The sequence below is a fragment of the Arachis ipaensis genome, chromosome B09 (genome assembly GCF_000816755.2).
Source record: "Arachis ipaensis cultivar K30076 chromosome B09, Araip1.1, whole genome shotgun sequence".
In the NCBI taxonomy this organism is placed as follows: Eukaryota; Viridiplantae; Streptophyta; class Magnoliopsida; order Fabales; family Fabaceae; genus Arachis; species Arachis ipaensis.
In genome coordinates this window covers 63,317,312-63,331,436 of record NC_029793.2, presented here as the reverse complement: position 1 = coordinate 63,331,436, position 14,125 = coordinate 63,317,312, and the positions used below count along the sequence as shown (strand labels likewise).

General features: G+C 37.9%; 1 long non-coding RNA gene across 1 annotated transcript in view; it reads left to right on the top strand.

The window, feature by feature from the left end:
• Nucleotides 1-8,725, top strand: part of LOC110266522 — an 11,872-nt gene extending 3,147 nt beyond the window's left edge. Inside the window, exon 3 of the long non-coding RNA XR_002353931.1 lies at nt 8,675-8,725. This is a non-coding gene — a long non-coding RNA (uncharacterized LOC110266522). The remainder of the gene's footprint in view (nt 1-8,674) is intronic.

Sequence of the window (14,125 nt, the reverse complement as noted above, 5' to 3'; positions counted from 1 at the left end):
GAGCCGGAATGGCTGTGTATGATTATACATATTGGTTGGTTCTGGATTAAACCGTGAGCCGGAATGGCTGTGTATGATATGAATATTGGCTGGTTCTGGAATGAACCGTGAGCCGGATGGCTGAGATGGATGTTGATCCATGGATGAGATTGAATGCATGTTTATGCTGAATCATTAATAAATGTGAATGTTGCACTTCCACTATCGGAGATAAGAGTTTCCCTGGGAGAAAGCAGTGGCTAGCCACCACATGCTCCAGGTTGAGACTCGAAGCTCTTTTGACCCTATGTCGTAAGTGTGGCCGGGCACTGTGAAAGTCCCGGATGAGCTCGTCCCCGTAAATATTCACCAGTGAAGGTGATGGATATGGATCATGATTATGATCAAGTTTATAATGAGTATAACTCGAGTTGGGGATGCATGACAGAGGGACAGTCCAATGGTTAGCTACCAAGACTTTTCGGGTTGGCTCTATAACCGACAGATGATATCATCAGCCACTAGGGACAGGCATGCATCATATGCATCTATGTGACATTGTTTGGGTGTGCATATTGTACTTTGTTTGCCTATATGATTAACTGCTAATTGTTCTACTTGCTGTAACTGTTTGTTTGTGCTTGAACTTCCTATCTGTGTTTGCAACTGAGACTTTGTTGGATTGTGGTGATTAGTTGATGGTTGGATTGTTTGGGCCTAGGGCCGTGGTTGAAATGAAATGGACTGATGGTTGGTTTTGGTTTTGTGTTTCTGGTTCGGAAAAGTGTGAAAGGCTATTTGGTTCAGCATGGTTAAACCTTTTTGAAAGGCTTTTGAGTTTTTGAGAATTGAACAGTTCCTCTTTTAGAAAAGATTTCTGACTTTACTTTTACTGTAAACCGTTGATTTTGGAAAGGAGGCATAAGACGGTTATTAATCACTGGTATGGTTTATCTTCACGTATCCTATTACAGTAATTCCCAAAAGCCCTCTACTGAGAACCCTTTCAAGGATGATGTTCTCACCCCCCCTACATTTTTTCCCTTTCAGGATTTGGGCGCAGAAGTTACGAAGAGCTTATTTAATTGTTGTTGTGATGCTCTGTATTGTTTTAGTTATGGTTTATTGTACCCTCGCCTTTATCTTGATATAATCTGTAAGAGGGATAGGAATTGTAATTGATTATGTTTGTAATATTACTTATATATATGTATGTATATATATGGATGTACTCTTTATAAGTTTTTGTAAGTTGTATGGTATTTATGGATGTACGTTATCAAACGAAAGTATTTTTGGGAGCGGTATTACGGTTTAATATTTTAAACAGGCTCATATTTTAGTATTAAATAGTATAAGTGTCGTCGTAATGTCCGAGCTATCAGAGTTGCGAAGCCGGAAGCGTGAGCTCTGGTAGTTAGGGTGCTACATTATGGTATCAGAGCAGTCCTTCCTGTAGAGCCTGAGGAATGGACCGACTATGCTTCAGTTGCATATTCTGAGTGTTTGTCATGTAATAGGTCTTGTCGAATGACGAGAATTAGAGTTTTATGCACATGACGGTCTATTGATTAACGCCGTTAGTCTCGAGTTGCATGGTACCTGATATTAAGTTTGGCCGGCTTAATACTAGTGAATTATGTATATTAGAGTACTAATGGGTTATCATAGATGATATACGAGTTTTAAGAAAAGCGAATCGCGGATTTTGGGAACGTTTGAAACTATTTCTCGAGGCTATTCAGTTTTGTGTCTTAAATTTAGTTCGAGTCGACCTGTTCTTTCATAGCCTAACTTGAGGTTCTTGTTTGCTAATCCTTTAGAAAGGTGGTTTGATTTTCCAACTCTATTCCTCTATTCATATGCATTCTTGTTTGATCTTAAGTGCATATGCTTGTTTGAAATCCTTGTTGTATCTATCTTTCTCTGTTGGAGTTCCTCTTGATTAATGTATCCTTTGATATGGCTTTGAACTTGTCGTAATGCACTGTGCATTTTACTCTGGATTCCGAGTCCACTCTTAGAGGAATTGTTGATTCAGTTTTTCTCTTACTTAACGGTGATCACAGCTAATTTTGAGATTTTATAAAAATTGCTGTTGATTAGATACATACTTATCTATATATGAACTTTGAAGATTTCTTATACAGTTTAACAACTATTTATTTTTAATACCTCGCTTGTGCTTTTACTGGTTTATGGAACTGTATTTACCTTAAATTACAATTTGACTTTCTAGTAATTTTACTATATTTCTAATGCACATCTTCATTTGATTATTTATTTGGATATTTAAAAAAAAAATTGGAAAGAAAGAATTTTCACTTTTATCCCGGTTGAGTTTCATTTGGTAAGCCTTACTCAACTTATTTTGAATTAAGTTTGATTTAGCATGCTATATGATTCATGCCATTGTTGTTCTTTTGAAAGTGTTGGACTCACAGCTTTTTTTTCCTATGAACGGACTCATTCTCTCTTAAACTTTCCATCTCCATGAATGTCATGTTTGACTTTGTTTTTAACTAATCTTTTACATCTTGTGAACATTACCATTGATCTTGGTTTTTCCTCTTTTGTGAATCTCACTCTTATGTGAGTCAACTTGATTTGTTTCAATTTCGTACATCGTCTATCCTTTCATTATCTCTACAACAGTTTTAGTCAAAGATTTATCCTTGAGAAATTACTAATGGTTGAGTTGTCTTTTTCTATGACTTTTGTATTCTTTTGAATCAATTGAAAGCTTGTTTGGTGTCTCATGCCTAGTGGATCTTGTTTGAGCTATCTTGGTTTAAGATCCTTTCTTGCATGGCTTGACTTCTTTTTAGTACATCTTAAACTTCTTGAATGTTCTTCTGAGATGCTAATTTCAAGAACACTTTTGGAGTCTTGTTTTGAACCTTTTAAAGAATTTTTGAATTCTCTTGTAAGAAGTTTTAAACGGAATTTATTTTCTGTTGCTTGATTTAGATTGAAACCATTGTCCAATTTTGACAAAGTTAATTTAAAGTTGGCATGCACTATTTTAAATGAAGTTTTGAAAAGCTTCCTTGTTTAGTGGAAACCGGTTTGGTTGTAATGCATCACTTATTTCCTTAACAGATTGTAAGCAAATTTTTACCTCGGAATTTCCTTTCTAAAAAGAGTTTAATTTTTTCTTTCCTCTTTGCTATAATTTTTATACACGCTTGTTTGAATATGAACTTTGGGAGTTTTTGAGCAAGCATTTGATTACTTCCGAGTTTTTATGAACTGCTTTTGGTTAGGTTGTGCACCTAACTATCCTTCTAAAATATTTGAGAAAATATTTTAGCTCTTAGCCAAACTTATGTGCATTTTGTTTTTAAAACTCTACATGATCTACTTCAACATGAAATTGTATTGAAGTAATGCCACATTTATGCTTTTGCAACCCTCTTGAAGAATGTTGCTCAACTTTTCTTCTAGACTGCAAAGTGGTTTTTTTTCGCAAGTTTTTGACTTTTTCATGAACAATGTATTCGAAAGTATTTGTAATCGTGCTCTTGAGTTCTGTGAGCTTTGTCTTGGGTTTGATATTCTTTTCTGTAAACCTTCTACTTCTTCGACTCAACTTGAATTTGGTTCGAACTAAGGCGCTGGTTCTCTTCTTATTGGTCCTATTGAATTTCTTGGATCCAAGGGTTATCCTTGGAGTTGTCAATCGATTTATTTCTAGCAAACTTCTTTGCTTGGACATCCTTGTTTATCTGGAATTGGATACATTCCCTCAAATCTATGAGTAGTACCCTTGATAATTGTTTCTCCGTTCTAGATCTTGTATCCTTCTGAGTAGACTCGAGAATTGTTTTGATATCACGTGCAATTTGTAGACGTAGTAACACGATGTGTTAGTTCTTTAAGACGTGATATGTGTATATGGAAGGTGAAACGGTAGGTGTACCATGTTATGAGTTGTAGGTGTTTTGTTCCTTGTGAACGGGTTTGCGATTGTTAGACTTATAATTGGCTATGAGGTTGTAAAATGATTGGTGGAGTTGAGAAATTGAAATCCTGAAGTGGGAACACAAGATTTGTCAGCGAATGTTATACCGCTGTTTAAATACCAACATGCTTTGCAGCCTTTTACCACATTAATTACCACTTTGCTTTGTGAACACCTATCTTGATTTGCACCCTATTTTGTCACCTCAAGTTTTTGTAAAGACTTGAGATTATATGACCTTGTGCATTGAGTCTATCTTGTAACGTTTGCTTTGCAATCACACTCCTACCTTTGTATCTTTATACATACGACCATCCAAGTATCCGAGAACCGTATATATGTGTATATGTTGAGACCTTTTTGCTTATTCCTTAAATGTGTTCAAGGGTGAACTATTGTGAAATTTCTTTCGTTTTGTATCAATTTTCGAGGACGAAAATTTTTGTAAGGTGGGTAGAATGTAAGACCCAGAACCTTTGAAAAGTCTTATTATGATCAAGTCTCAAATTATATAGTTATTTATAGCCTTAATTTCAGAAATTATTTCATTAAATATAATTAAGGCGAGTTTTGATTTTTTGAATTTGAGATAAGTTATGATTATTATCCAATTTCACAATTTTCAGATTATTTTATATATTTAAATTATAAAGCTGGCAGTTATGAAATAATAAGGATTTTTATATGATTGAACTAAATAACTAATATTTTAAATATTAATACTGCTATTTTGGAAAATAGAGAAATTAAATATATTATTTCTAATTTTTAGATTTGGGCATTTTGTTGAAAATAATTTGTAAAAATTGATGAGCAAATAGTATTTTTCCATATACAATAAGTGTTGGATTTACATTGGGTTTCAATTATCATATTATTCCCAATTTTATGTGAAATTACCATAATGCCCTTAACCCTAATTTTCAAAATGAAACCCTAAAATCCTAACCCGGTTACCCGGTTTCCCCATCAGCAACGCACCTTTCCCCCAAACACCCAGCAGCAGCAGTACACACACAGTTTCCCTTTTCTCTGAAAGAACGAAAAAGAAAGAAGAATGAGGGTAAGGGGAAGGGGCCACGGAATAAGGGAGAAGGAGAGAAAGACTCGTGCCGGCGTGCTGGTCTCACCGCCGCCATTGCACCGCCGTCCTACTCAACGCTGCCGTCCCATCTTGCCGAACTGTCGAGTCATGCCTTGAGGGCTGTCACGCAAGGGAAGAGAGAAGAGAGCTTGCCGCCGCGCCCTGCCGTCGACCCACGTCTTGCCGTCGCACCATCGTCCCTGTGCCGCCGTCATTCCGTCCATCCGCGAGTCACCGAACCAAGCTGAGAGAGAGGGAGACGCGTGAAGGAGAGAACAGATCTGAGGCCGAGCTGAGGTCCAACCACCACGTCGGAGTCCTTTCGCATTGCCGCCGTATGCGCCTTGCCTCGCCGCTGTTGGAGCTGCGAAGAGAGAAGAGGTAAAAGGGATGGGTCGCGAGGAAGCAACGCTGCCCTTCCATCGCCGCTGCTGTCATGGTTGTGGAAGAAAGTGTCGCCGTCGCCGTGGGTGGAATCCACCGTCTGAGCTGCTACCAGAGGGAATTGCTGCTACTATGTGTATAGAGAAGAGCAGCGCCGCGTGAATCAAGGAAAGGAGATGCCTTTCTGCCTCTGCTCCTGGGTTTTTGGAATTTGACAAAGCACCACTGCTGCTGTTGGAGTTGATGTTGCTCTGGCCTTGCCCTGGCTCCATTTTGAACCATGAGAACCACTACTGTTGGGTAAGCCTTACCCTGTTTTCGATTCCCTCTTGTTCCATCAATTCGTTTCTACCTAGAAGCATTGTTGCTGACACTAGCTGTATTGAATAAAATGGTTATAGTAAGTGACATTGTCGCTGCCTTTACTAGAGATAGTTGCTGGCTCTGTTTGGAGATTTGCGTTGCAAATAGTATTCTTTTTGGGGACTGCTTCATCTGTCGCTGGAACTACTAACAGAACAGGCTGAGTCACGGTGATTCTGGCTGCCAAGGGCAGTTCTGTGGCTGTCAGAACCATCGCTGAGGCTTCTGTTCTTTGGTTCGGACGGTATTCTTTAGTTACAGTAAGTATCTTTGTATTGAAGCTTACCCGTTCATATCCCGTTATGTGTTTTAAGGCTTTCGCAATAATAATGTTTTCTAGGATTAAGTTATCGGAGCCACATGTTGCGTGAAAAGGTTGTCCTTGCTGCTGCGAAAGTGAACAAAGCTGTGATGTAAGCTGCTGGTAAATTCGGGTTGATTGAGAGTTCTAGTGACGCGTTTGGGTTATGGTTTCGCGTTTTGAGGTAGGGGCGCTTTCCGAAAACTATAGTTTATTATTGGAATTATTACATATGGATACTGATGTGAGATATGGTGTATTTAGTGATTGCACCTGCCTTATGTATTATTTGATTGACTCAAATGATTATGGATGTTTTCTTGGCTGAATTGTTGTGCGGCTTTGTGAAATGTAATGTTTTGAAGTGATTCTTTAAAGATTTGAAATCTGAGTTTAATCCGTTGAGGATTGATTTCATTTGAGTCAATTATTTGATGATGTGAAAAGTCGAATGCACTTTGGAATTCAGCCTGGTTTACTTTAATTGACTTGATCTTGGACAAACGATGTGTTACTGAACCGTTTCTTTAAAGCTTTGGAAATGAGTTAAATCGGTTGATATTGAGTTGACTTTGAAATGGTTTTCTTGAGATATGCCACTGAGGTGACTGTTGGATTTAGCTTGCTTTGAATTGATTTCTGGTTTGAGCTGTTGAAAAGGAATGAGAAACGGTTTAGTTGGGACCCGAACCGGGTGGCAAAAGTCCAAGTTTTAAGGGAGGTGCTGCCGAAATTTCTCCAAAATCCTAGTTTTGTTTAAAAAGTTATTTAAAAAGGATTGGATTTGAGAAGTTGTATTATTTGATTTATTAAGAAAATATTTATATTTTCAAGCTTAATTTATTTAGTAAACTTTATGCCTTGAGTTTGACTTATTTAGAAATGGACTATTTTTACCGTTTGAATCGCTGAAGGAAAGAATGATGCTCTAATATTGATTTTAATATAAAAAGGAACTTTTAGTGATTTCAAAGGAATCTAGACTTTTGATTGAGTAATTAAGTTTGAGACATTTTGGAAGAGTTAGAAAAATGGATTCCAAAAAGAAACCTGAAAGTGGTTTGATTCAAATGAACCAGTTCCTTTTCAAATGAATTGATTTTTGGACCGGGTTGGAACTTGTGATTTTGTATGATCGGTTTCATAAAAAATTCAGTTTTATTTACTTGAACCGAGAATCCATGATTTTAAGAGTTTCAAAGAATTTTAAGGAATTGATATCGGTTGACCTTCCCTAAAGACTTGGGACTCTGCCAAGAAACTTTTGTTATAAAATCCCATTGTTGTATGGGTGATTTTGAATACTTTGAAATAAATCCTTAACTTGCCATGGTTTTGGAAGTTTTAGAAAGAGAATGGCGAGAGTGGCTTTGTTTTAAAAAGAGAACTCACTTTGAGTAAATTTGGCTTATGAGCCTGAGATGATTTAAGAAACGAGATTTCTAAAGCTAAGGCTGAAAAGAGTTGAAACTTGATTTCAAAGTGAAATGATTTGGGAAAAAGTGATTTATGGCTTAAATGCCAATTTTATGAATTGATGATATTGAATGTGGAAGTGCTGTTTTGTTGTGAGCCGGAATGGCTGTGTATGATTATACATATTGGTTGGTTCTGGATTAAACCGTGAGCCGGAATGGCTGTGTATGATATGAATATTGGCTGGTTCTGGAATGAACCGTGAGCCGGATGGCTGAGATGGATGTTGATCCATGGATGAGATTGAATGCATGTTTATGCTGAATCATCAATAAATGTGAATGTTGCACTTCCACTATCGGAGATAAGAGTTTCCCTGGGAGAAAGCAGTGGCTAGCCACCACATGCTCCAGGTTGAGACTCGAAGCTCTTTTGACCCTATGTCGTAAGTGTGGCCGGGCACTGTGAAAGTCCCGGATGAGCTCGTCCCCGTAAATATTCACCAGTGAAGGTGATGTATATGGATCATGATTATGATCAAGTTTATGATGAGTATAACTCGAGTTGGGGATGCGCGACAGAGGGACAGTCCAATGGTTAGCTACCAGGACTTGTCGGGTTGGCTCTATAACCGACAGATGATATCATCAGCCACTAGGGACAGGCATGCATCATATGCATCTATGTGACATTGTTTAGGTGTGCATATTGTACTTGGTTTGCCTATGTGATTAACTACTAATTGTTCTACTTGCTGTAACTATTTGTTTGTGCTTGAACTTCCTATCTGTGTTTGCAACTGAGACTCTGTTGGATTGTGGTGATTGGTTTATGGTTGGATTGTTTGGGCCTAGGGCCGTGGTTGAAATGAAATGGACTGATGGTTGGTTTTGGTTTTGTGTTTCTGGTTCGGAAAAGTGTGAAAGGCTATTTGGTTCAGCATGGTTAAACCTTTTTGAAAAGCTTTTGAGTTTTTGAGAATTGAACGGTTCCTCTTTTAGAAAAGATTTCTGACTTTACTTTTACTGTAAATCGTTGTTTTTGGAGAGGAGACATAAGACGGTTATTAATCACTAGTACGGTTTATCTTCACGTATCCTATTATAGTAATTCCCAAAAACCCTCTACTGAGAACCCTTTCGAGGATGATGTTCTCACCCCCCCTACATTTTCCCCCTTTCAGGATATGGGCGCAGAAGTTACGAAGAGCTTATTTAATTGTTGTTGTGATGCTCTGTATTGTTTTAGTTATGGTTTATTGTACCCTCGCCTTTATCTTGATATAATCTGTAAGAGGGATAGGAATTGTATTAGATTATGTTTGTAATATTACTTATATATATGTATGTATATATATGGATGTACTCTTTATGAGATTTTGTAAGTTGTATGGTATTTATGGATGTACGTTATCGAACGAAAGTATTTTTGGGAGCGGTATTACGGTTTAATGTTTTAAACAGGCTCATATTTTAGTATTAAATAGTATAAGTGTCGTCGTAATGTCCGAGCTATCAGAGTTGCGCAACCGGAAGCGTGAGCACTAGTAGTTAGGGTGCTACATTTTGCAATACCAAACTTAAGAGTTTTGCTCGTCCTCGAGCAAATATGAACAGTGGGGAATAGTAGAGTAGAAGAGGGTGGTGTAGGTGGGGATTCTGTGGGACCGACTAGTCCTGAGAGGCTAGGAAATTCAGATTCTCTACCCTATGCACTGGCATTTGAACGCCCAGGGTATGCTCCCTGGCTGGAGTTCAGCGCCAGCAATGCTGCCCATTTGGGGCATTGAATGCCCAGGGTTTGCTCCCTGGCTGGCATTCAACTTTAAAAATACTCCATCCAGAGTGTTCTGTTTTTATTGCTGAAGTTTTATCTCTGTTCTGACTGCTGCATATGATAATGACCCTAAAAATAACTGAAAGAAAAATAAAATGAAAGAAAATAGAAATAAATAATTAATTAAGGTTGCGTTGCCTCCCAACAAGCACTTCTTTAATGTCATTAGCTTGACGGACAACTCCTTTCAAGGAAGAAGATAGTCATAGAGGAATAAATCCTTACTCCTTACTGGGAGCTTCCTTCATGTGCTCTCATGGAATAGCTTAATAAGCTCAAGAGACAGGATTTTGCCCGAGGTAGGGTTGGGCTTGCAGCAATATGCTGGTGTCCCTTTTTGCCACTTCCCTCTTTCATGGTGAATACCATGATGATATAAGTGAATACCGCCATCTTCCATGGTGAAAATCCTTTAGTAGGGTTATTTTTATTTTTCCAGCCCCTAGGTATCTTCCTTTTCGGGCCTTCCTTCTTGGTAGATAGTGTACATCCAACACCAAACTTATGTTTGGTCTTTGGAGGGATTGAATGAGTTCCATTTAAGGGAGGAGGCTTGAATGCTGAATCCTTTATGCAAGTGCCTCCCTTGTCAGGGGGTAATGGAGGGTCAAGAATCTTGAACACCATCCAGTCCTTATGCAAGGTAATCCATGTTTCTTGTGCCTCTTGGATTCCCAATTTCTCCATCACACAGAGTGGCATGAGGTTTATGCTTGACCTTAGGTCATACAGAGCCTTCTCAAAGGTCATGATGCCTGTGTTGCAAAGAATCCGTTTCTGCTGAACCAAAGCATTGAGTTCTTTGGAAAGCACTGGAGGTTCTTCCTCCAAAGGCTTTGTACTAAATAGCTTGGCATTCAGCTTCTTAAGAGCTCCTAGGTACCGAGCAACTTGCTCTTCCCAAGTGTCTTCATCTTCATCAGAGGATGAGTGTTCATCAGAACTCATGCACTACAAGAGTGCATGCAAAGGAACCTCTATGGACTCTATATGAGCCTTGGTTTCCTTTAGTTCTTGGATAGGTATTTCTTGAGTAAGTATTGAGCACTCAGAGAGTGTGCCTTTACTGGCATTCAATGCCATCTCTGATGGCTCTTTGGGCGTTGAACGCCTATGCTGTATACCCTTATTGGCGTTAAATTCCACTTTCCTTACCATTTTGGGTGTTGAACGCCCAGCAAGAATGTCCTGGCTGGCGTTCAACACCAACTTCCTTGTCTATTTGGGGGTTGAATGCCCAGCCAGTGTTCCCTGGCTGGCGTTCAATGCTAGCTCTGCTGCTAAGGAACGTCTAGTGAAGGCTTCCTCACTAGCGTTCAATGCCAGGCTCTTAGCCAGTTTGGGCATTGAACGCCCAATGAGATCTTCCTCACTGGCATTCAATACCTTCCCAATCTCTCCATATTCGGCCTCTACCTCTATGGTGATGGCCTTGCACTCTTCTCTTAGATTTACCTCAATGTTACTAGGAAGAGTGTCAGAAGGAGTCTCAAGGATCCTCTTGCTCAGTTGACCAACTCTTATCTCCAAATTTCTGATAGAGGACCTTGGTTCAGTTATGAAATTATAAGTGGTCTTAGAGAGGTTGGATAATATAGTAACTATGTCAGAAAGGCTCTGCTTAGGAGTCTCCATATTCCCTTGGGAAGATGGGAAAGGTGGTCTGTTGTTGAACCTATTCTGGTTCCTGCCACCTTGATTATTATTAAAGCATTGCTGAGGCATCTGTTGATCCTTTCATGAAATGTTAGGATGATCCTCCATGAAGGATTATAGGTGTTTCTATAGGGTTCTCCCATGTAATTCACCTCCTCCATGGTGGATTGATCAGGATTATAAGCTTCTACTTCAAAAGAAGCTTCCTGAGTGCTGCCAGCGGCAGCTTGCATTCTAGTCAGATGCTGAGAGATCATATTGACCTGCTGAGTCAAGATCTTGTTCTGAGCCAATATGGCATTCAGAGTATCAACTTCAAGAACTCCTTTCTTATGAAATACCCCATTACTTACAGGGTTTCTTTTAGAAGTGTACATGAATTGGTTGTTTGCAACCATCTCAATGAGTTCTCTTGCTTCTGTAGGCATTTTCTTCAAGTGGAGTGAACCACCTGTAGAGCTGTCCAATGATATTTTGGACCTCTCAGACAGACCATCATAGAAAATTCCTATGATAAACCATCCTGAAAACATGTCAAGAGGACACCTTGACGAACTGAAGATTGAGGGTTTATAATTCACAATAAATTATCGTTGCAAGTATAGTTTCTAAACCAAGCAATAATCCTTTCATACAAAAACTTGTTTGTCACTTAAGCAAACCCAATAAAAATAATTAATCGAAGTATTTAAACCTCGGGTCGTCTCTCAAGGAATTGCAGGGAAGTATGATTTATTATTGGTTATGGAAATTGTATATTTTTGGGTTTTTGAAATAAGGAAACAAGTGATTTAAATGACAGGAAAAATAATTTAATAATTAGAAAGAGAACTCTTGGCAAGGTATGAGAACTGGGAATCCTATCCTAGTTATCCTTATCAGGTGTGGTGAGAATTGGATTTCGCTCCCACTTAGCTAACCCTTACTAAATAAAGGAAAGTCAAGTGGACTAATTAAATTGATCCTCAAGTCCTAGTCAACTCCTGTGGAAAGACTAGCTTTAGAGTGATTCGAATCAATTAGCAACTCCAATTTCAATCCACAGCTGAGTTTGATAACTCAAGTGTTACCAATTAATCAACCAAAGCCAAAAGGGAAGAAATTCTACTCGAATGAAAATAATTTGGATAAATCGAAAACATCAATAACATAAATATAATAAAATGATCTTATATCTGAAATAACATAAATTGCATCTAAACATAAATTCAAATCTTAACATGGAAAGGTTGATAAGCCAAATTGAAAGGATAAATAATAATTAAAGTAATAGAATAAATAAAAGTAGAAAATAAATTAAAGGAATATTGAACCTGAGAAGAAGTTGAAATCCTAATCCTAAAACTTGAGAGAGAAGAGAAAGCCTCTCTCTCTATAAACTACATCTAAATCCTAAATTTGTGTATTATGAATGTTGTCATTATTTCTTCCTTGTTCTCTTTGATTCTTCCATTCTCTAGCTTATATTCTGTGTTTATGGATTTGGAATTGGGCCGAAAAAGGGTCCAGAAATTGCTGGGGGCATTTTCTGCAGATTCCTGTACGTGGCGTCTGTCACGCGTACGCGTGGGTCACGCGTTCGCGTGGTCTGGAGTTTTTCCTTGTCACGTGTACGCGTCGATCACGCGTTTGCATCATTTGCGTTCTGCTCAAGGCACGCGTCTACGTCAGTCACGCGTTCGCATCGATGCTATTTTGCGCTAGGCACGCGTCCGCGTCATTCATGCGTTCGCGTCGCTGCCTTTTCTTCAAAACTCTACTTTTGTGCTTTCCTCGTCCATGTGTGTGCGTCGCTGCCATTTTCTTTAGAACTCCATTTTGTGTGTTCCTTCCATTTTTGCATGTTTCCTCTCCGTCCTCTAAGCCATTCCTGCCCTATGAGACCTGAAAATACTTAACACACAAATCACGGCATCGAATGGTAATAAAGGATAATTAAATTTAATGTTTTTAAAGCATATGAAACATGTTTTCACACTTTATCACATAATAAGAAAGGAAAAGTAAAACCATGCAATTCATATGAATAAGTGGGTGAAGAATTAATAAAAACATTCAAATTGAGCATAAGATAAATCATAAAATATGGGTTTATCAACCTCCCTACAATTAAACAATAGCATGTCCTCATACTAAATCCAAGAGAAAGAGTAAAGGTAGAATGGTGGAATCTTATGCAATGCAATCTATTCTAAATGCAAGCTACCTACATGAATCATGCAATTCTAATTACTATCCACCTATATATATAGAGCTTACATGTGGTTAATTTGATTCATATTCTCCAAGGAATCATATATGTAAAATTAAGACAAAGCCATATTAAAATACTTTCACAATTGAGTTGGGTTAAAATATTTCACAAACTTGCAAGACAGCTAAATAATTAAATCTGGATATATGGAGATGAGCTATTGAACCCTCACTGGATTTTTGTGTTTACTCTCTAGTCACTCAGTGTTTGGGGTTAATCACTCTATTCTTTTCTATTCCTGCTTTCTAAAACTTTGTTCTTCATCTAACCAATCAACAAATATATAATGTATACATACAAACATCATGAGGTCTTTTTCAAGGTTGTAATGGGGCCAAGGTAAAGGTGAGAATATATATAGGGCTAAGTGAACTATAAGTTGAATCCTTAATTAGTCTAAGATCTCACCTAATATATACATACTCTATATAATTTATAACTATCTTGGTTTTCCCAATTTTCCCATTTTCTTTTTACATACTCATATACCAAGTTCATTTTGTTTTTACCTCCATGTGCATTGATTCCTTCACTAAACTTATCATTGGGGTGAATCTGTCCCCTTATTTAGTTACTTAAATAAATAAAATTTTTTTAAAAACAATCATAAGTATAACATTTTCAATGCTCATGGTATTTTTATTTATTTTGGTTTCATATCAGTATGCTCCCAAAATCCTAATTATTTTATTAATTTAATCATTTCCTATCAACCCATGTTCCCACGTTTTCCCACACTTAGTGTGTATCACAATTTCTATCTTAAGCTAACCAAAGATTCAACTTGGGATTTTTAATTTTGTTTTTCCGCCTAAGGCTAGTAATGTGGTTATAGAACAAGAGGAGATCAAAAGGCTCAAGGGGGCTACAAAGGTGATGTAGGAGGTA